Below are 6,235 nucleotides of genomic sequence, written 5' to 3'. Positions count from 1 at the left end.
ATTACCACGTTACCCGTTGCTAGAAATATGTAACGTAAGTATGTTATGCGTTGCTGTTTTGAAAACATAAGAAAAACGTTATTACGTTACGAAAAAAAGTAACGCGTTACCGGTAACACCGTTAGCTGTAACGCATTATTGCCAACAATGCATTTGGGTTCTCTTTGAAAAATCCAGGAACAGTAGTCCACCTCCGGATGGTCACAGCCAAAGCCATCTCTCCTTGGTGACACTTTATTCTCTCGCCCTTCTGCTCGTTCCGGCATTGAGAACGACAGGTCCCTTTTGCTGTGTGCGTGTGCGTGCGTGTGTGCGTGCGTGTGTGCGTGCGTGTGTGCGTGCGTGCATGCGTGTGTGCGTGTGCGTGCGTGTGTGCCAGCGTGTGCGTGTGCGTGTGTGTGTGTGTTCCTACGTTCAAAGTAAAAGTTGGTACAGCCGTATGCTTCCCAGCCCCGCGGGGTTCTGTAGGAGTCTCATGAAATAGGCTGTATCACAGATGTGTACGCAGTTGTGACAGTAAAAACTAAAAGACGTGGAGTGAGTTAGATGAAAGCTTGCTGCATGCCACAGTAGTCCATCTGTCACGATGCAGCCGATAACGATCAAAGATACGTTCCCGATGTCGATATGTTTCCGATATCGGTTTCCCGGTATCTGTTTCTGACATCCGATACTTAAAAACCGAACGGCCCACCGACCCGGTCCTCGGTCCAAAATTTCGGGACCTGAGTCATTTCGACAAAGGGTTGGTGACATGATACCTGACTCTCATACGTCGCGTAGAAGTGACCAATTAGCCCAATGCTATTCTAACCTACTCAGATATCAGAAAATGTTTTGCTTTTCGATACTTTGTAATTTATCAATAAATTCATATTCGATCAATAAATTTATTAGCGACCGATGAACATTCGTTATCGGACAATCATCGGTCCGAAGATCGTCGGATCATCACGTGGAAACTGCGCAATTTAATTCCTCCGGAACGAATTTTAAAAGGTTTTGAACCAGCGACTTTTCGTTCGGTAGCCCGACGCGGTACCTCTCCGCCACGAATGCAAGTGTGCATTTCCTGCTTAGACTTTGTGTACAATCCTGGGTAGTCAGGCGCGCACATTTTAAATCGGGCGTTAGGCGTATCATTTGCCACTTGCGTTCATAGATGGCGCGCGTCTTAGTTGCTAAGCGTCGTTGTTGTTAGGGTATGAACGACATCTGGCGGCATGGGTGTGACCCTGCGCAATCTGTTACTGAAAAGTTAAATTGATCGTGTTCCTACGACGTGCTCATCCGTATTTTTGCGCGCAATTCAATTCCAGGCTTTTTGCGTGTGAGTTGCAGATTCCGTTTGTAGATGGAGCGCACCTGAATCCTTAGATGGTGTGAACTTCTTGCACTTTCTTTAATCGCGCGACATCCCTCGATAATTGGTAGATGGCGGCATATGTCACGAATTTGAGTGACATCTCTCTATTCAACGGAGCAGTGTGGAAAGAAATGGAACCCAGCATGGCCTTATCCATACGATAAAAAGTAAAACAAATATGGTGTTTCATTTTTTTTTTGTTTTGTTTTGTTTGCTTTATGCGACAGAGACCATTTGGAAACACTTTACACAAAAAATGTACAACACAAGAAGCTTCAAGACAGACAGGAGGCAAAAAAGGGGGTAAACGACATCTTGCGAGCACTGCGATACAGTCCAAAATATTCACAAGCTGTGCAATGAGGAGAGAGATCACTCGCATCCGAAAACGCTCTTATGCCCAAAAGGAAACGTCGTAATCCCGTCGCTGCAAATGTATGGCTTTTTGTCAAACGAATTCACAGCAATCTTCTCAACCGAGATGCTTTTGTTCTCATTAAGTTTTCGAGCTATCAAGTGCTGCGTGACTCGGTGCAAAGTTTTCGTCTCGAGAGCGTGCTTGTACAGCTCGTAGGTCAATTTGCGAGACTCACATTTCCTTAATCCCTTGGCTCTGATGCAACACGTGTTGCGGCTTGTTTTGAAAACGTATAGCTTTGGTTTTATGCAACAAAAAATCAGTAAGTGGGTAGTCAGATATTCGTTTTTTAACACGCCGAGCTTCATTTTGTTTAAGGTTGAAAATCTCTCCGGCGTCCCGCTTCGCCACTTCCATGGCCACGTAAGTCTGCACGGCGTCCTCGAACGTTCCAAAGTCACGTCGGGATCGGTCGTTCCAAAAGTCTGATCTGGGTTGCATCACTATTAATTCCGCAGACAAAATGGTCCCTCAGCACATTTCCAAGCTCCGTTCAGAAGCTGCAATGCTCGAACAGCCTTTTTTAACGCCACGACGTAGTTGCTCAGACTCCCCTTTGGCGCGTACACGCGAGTTGAAACGGAAGCGCTGCATGGATAACAGCGTAAGGCTTTGGGAAATAACAGTTGCCAAAATGGAAAGAGCTGCAACCAACAACCTATCTAGAGCCTTGTTGGGCTTGACCAGGTCTCGAAGGAGGCTGTATGTCGTCTGGCCGCAACAACTGCAGAAAATGACCTAATGAATTAAAAGCAACGCGCAAAAAGACAGGAAACTGCGAGAACCACACAGGACGAGCGCTAAGCTATCAACTGGGCATTTATTCAGAAAAAATAAAACGGCTCAAACAAGAAACCATTTTAAAATCAAACACCGTGCAACGATGACATGCTGCTCACCCGGCATCGATAAATTCTATCTGTATTTTAGGTAGGTAAATTGAAGGCTGGCTTACGCAGATCCTCGCGCCTGCTTTTTCTATTGCATGGGATTCACCATTGTTTTCACTTTTTCGCGCACCCTGTCAATGACTAAGGCATCTTCGAAGAAGGGGTGACAAAGGCCATCTCTACAGTGCACGTTCAATTGGCCTCCGTTCATTGACCGCAAAAAAAGGGCATGCTGACGCATTATTTCATTAACATATCGTCACAATAGCCCTATATAAACTCGACCGTATGAAACGGCATTTTGTAAACGACTTCCCCCGCGCAGTCCACAAACTTGGTTACATGTTTGACAGTGCATGAAGGCCTGTTTCTGTAGATGGTTGAGCGTGTTGGTTATTAATTCACGATAAGGAAAGAGGGACATATAAGACAAACAGACAAGACAGGCTGACTTACCTGATCTGCGCGTGGACATGGTTGTGCTAAATTGCGTAACGCCGAGAAAACCAAAAAGCGAAACGGTTTGCAACCCTTTAGATGGCGTGATATTTTATGTAAGTACGGAATCACTTGGTTTCTTTTTTTTTTTTTTTTTTTTTGGGGGGGGGGGCCTTTTTTTTTAAGTACTGACATCCGCTCTTGACTTGTTTTAGGAGAGAGTGAGACACACCGAGAAAAACTGAAATTGGAATCCCCGCTCTTAAATGTCGCTTGACCTGCATTTGAAAGCTGTCAAGCATGATATTGTCCCGAATATGACAAATGATGAGGCGGCAAATAACTGAAGAAGCTGAACGCTTAAAGGGGGCGAACCTGTGCCCAAAACAAAAGAGAAGTGGGTTATCGTCGCAGGAGTAGATGTCGGCGAAACAGCACGATTGAGCGCTGGGGCGAAACTGCCTTTTTCCGTCATCTTTGAGGCGCGCCAGTCGAGCTGCGCACTTTTTCTGAGCAACAGCCAGACAAAAAGGAAAACTTCTAAAGCGAGGTGATCGACGGAGGCCTGCGAACGAAAAGTTTTATTGAAGTTTCAGCGAAAGAACACAAGTTAGGTTAGCAATCCTCGACGCTGCGAGCGTTACTCTGACTATCGGCAACCACGGTTCTGAGCACGAAACTTTCTCCAGCTCAGAAAAGCGCTGTCCTTTTTTTTTTAAATTTTATTTTTAATTTTTTTGGCAGAAACTTTTGATTAAACTTACGTCGAACTCAATCTTTGATATACATGAGGCCTGAAAACTGAGAACGGAATGTTAACTTACATTCAGAAAAGCCTCGAACATCTTGTTCAACTCCCATGCTACAATCGGTAACGCCATCTTCGCAGTCGGAGGACCCATTGGGACTGCAGCGCAGAAGTTTGGATGAGGGCATTGAAATGAGTTCAGAGTTCGGCTTAAATAGTTGTTACATGTTTAAAGAGTAATAACACGAATTAGAGGTTAAGACCACGAACTACTGTTGGGACATGGCAGCTAACGGCAACGTGGGACACACTCGGCGTTGGCTCGGCGCTTCTCAAAGAAACCCCTTCTCTCCCTCTTCCCATGGTCTGAGAGAAAGTTCAATGAGCAAGGGAATGAAGCTTGATAATGTGGATGCTTGGGTTAGTTGGTAATTCATGCTTGGATGAACCAGCGCGGATGAGCAGTCACACTCACAGGCACACAAGAAGGAAACAGATTCGCAGCGATGACTTATAACTCAGTCCTATATTTCTTCTTCCTCAAATCTTCAACTTCTTCGCCTTCGCCGTTAATGAGATTATTTTAAATTTCTAAACACCACTGACCAAATAGCCAATAAACATGAATAAATATCTAATAATTAAATAAATAAAAGACAACTAAAGAAATAATATTTTAAAAAATATTTCAAAAAGTTAAGATTAAATTAAAAATTAAATTTCAAACATTTAATAAAAATAAGCGAAAAATTTCTCATCACTATAGACCGACACGCGGAGCTGCTCTGTTTACCAACACGGCCGGAAGGCCGCGCATGCGCGGTAGCTATGTGGGCAAAAGCAGCCCCGCTCTCCGTGTTTTCGCCATTGCGCTCTATGGCGTGCGCTCGTTGTTGACGTTGTAGGGACGCTTGTATCTTTATTTGTGCATCGTATTTCCTCACAACGTATGTCGTATGCTATGCCCGACTATTTGAGCTCGTTGCCCGAGCCTGAACGGTAGCGGTATCGGAACAAACTGTACGTGGACGGCGTTGACTACGAGGATCCGTACTCCGTATAAACAAGACCTGCTGGACTTCCGACGTAAAGTTGCTGCCACCGACGTCGATGGCTCACGTCGTCGTTTATTTACCTAGTTTTTTCGCCAAGCCAGTTCACGGCCGACACGGTGCAGGCGTACACGTCTCTCGAGGTCTACGATTACTTCGAGTTGATTTCCGCACTGCCGGCGGGATCAGCAGCCTGTGGGTCCGCGGAAGTGTGTGTATTCATTAATTGATTAAATACACACAGCGTCTTCAAGTCAAGGTATGATATTTTCCCTGCCCTCATGACCACAAGGCATGACAAGCAGTAACACTTTGTCCGTTCTGCAGTCTTAGCGGTAACAGGTTCCAAGTAACGGCGTTGTTGGTAACGCGTTACTTTTTTCAGTAACGTAGTAACCCACTCGTTACGTTTTCGACACAGTAACGTACTTGTGTTTCCATTTCAAGCAACGTAGTTACGTTACTCGTTACTACTTCCTAAGTCTTAAAGAAATTACACTTCAATTTTTTACGTGTTTTAGGCGTCAAGCCACGATGTTCTGTGCGTTTTTTCTCGTAAGTATTTAGGTGAAACCGTAAAAAGAGATAAAGTAATTATGTTCAGTTTCTGCATGAACATAATGTTTCTTGATATATTACCTGTATCGTCAAAACCGTAAAATGTGTTAAATCATAATTTAAAAAAGTAACGCAGAATCAGAAGTAACGTGCGTTACTTTATATCGGCAGCGGTAACGCGTTCCTTTTATTTTTAGGTAACGTAGCTCGGTAACGCGTACCTTTTATTTGCAAGTAACGAGTAACGTATTTCGTTACTTTTTTTCGGTAACGCCTACACGACTGTCGTTCTGTCGCCGTTCCCCTTCTGCTGGGTATATCACGGGCGTAACGAGCCTCCGACGAGCGCTTGGCCGGTGCTTTGTGCGCGAACACCATGGGAACAAAATCTGGGTGGTCTCGATCAGACAACGGTTTCCCTGCACATAAGCAAGCCTCGGGACGGAGATTGAAATGGAAGCCGCCCTTGCCTTCAAGAAAGTGTTTGCCGCACAAACGGTCATTCGCGCGAGGCGACCATACTTTTCGATGCACGGATATTATCCACCTTCTATGCCTTGCAGAGTCTGCCGGGAACTTGTGGAAACTCACTCTGCTGCTTTTATTGTACATTTTGGCGCAATTAACGCCAACACAGCTTCGCGGCATGCTGAAATGCTATGACGCCCATGCGAAACGTGCGCGCTTTTGCCCACACCCCCCGGCTCCGGCGCGATCGCAGCGCCGCCGCAGCTCCGTGACGTCAAGCCCGCGTGTCGGTCTATT

This window comes from Ixodes scapularis, unplaced genomic scaffold (genome assembly GCF_016920785.2).
Source record: "Ixodes scapularis isolate PalLabHiFi unplaced genomic scaffold, ASM1692078v2 PGA_scaffold4__175_contigs__length_147842914, whole genome shotgun sequence".
Taxonomy (NCBI): domain Eukaryota; kingdom Metazoa; phylum Arthropoda; class Arachnida; order Ixodida; family Ixodidae; genus Ixodes; species Ixodes scapularis.
The sequence above is the reverse complement of the archived record's forward strand: the minus strand, read 5'-3'. Positions refer to the sequence as shown.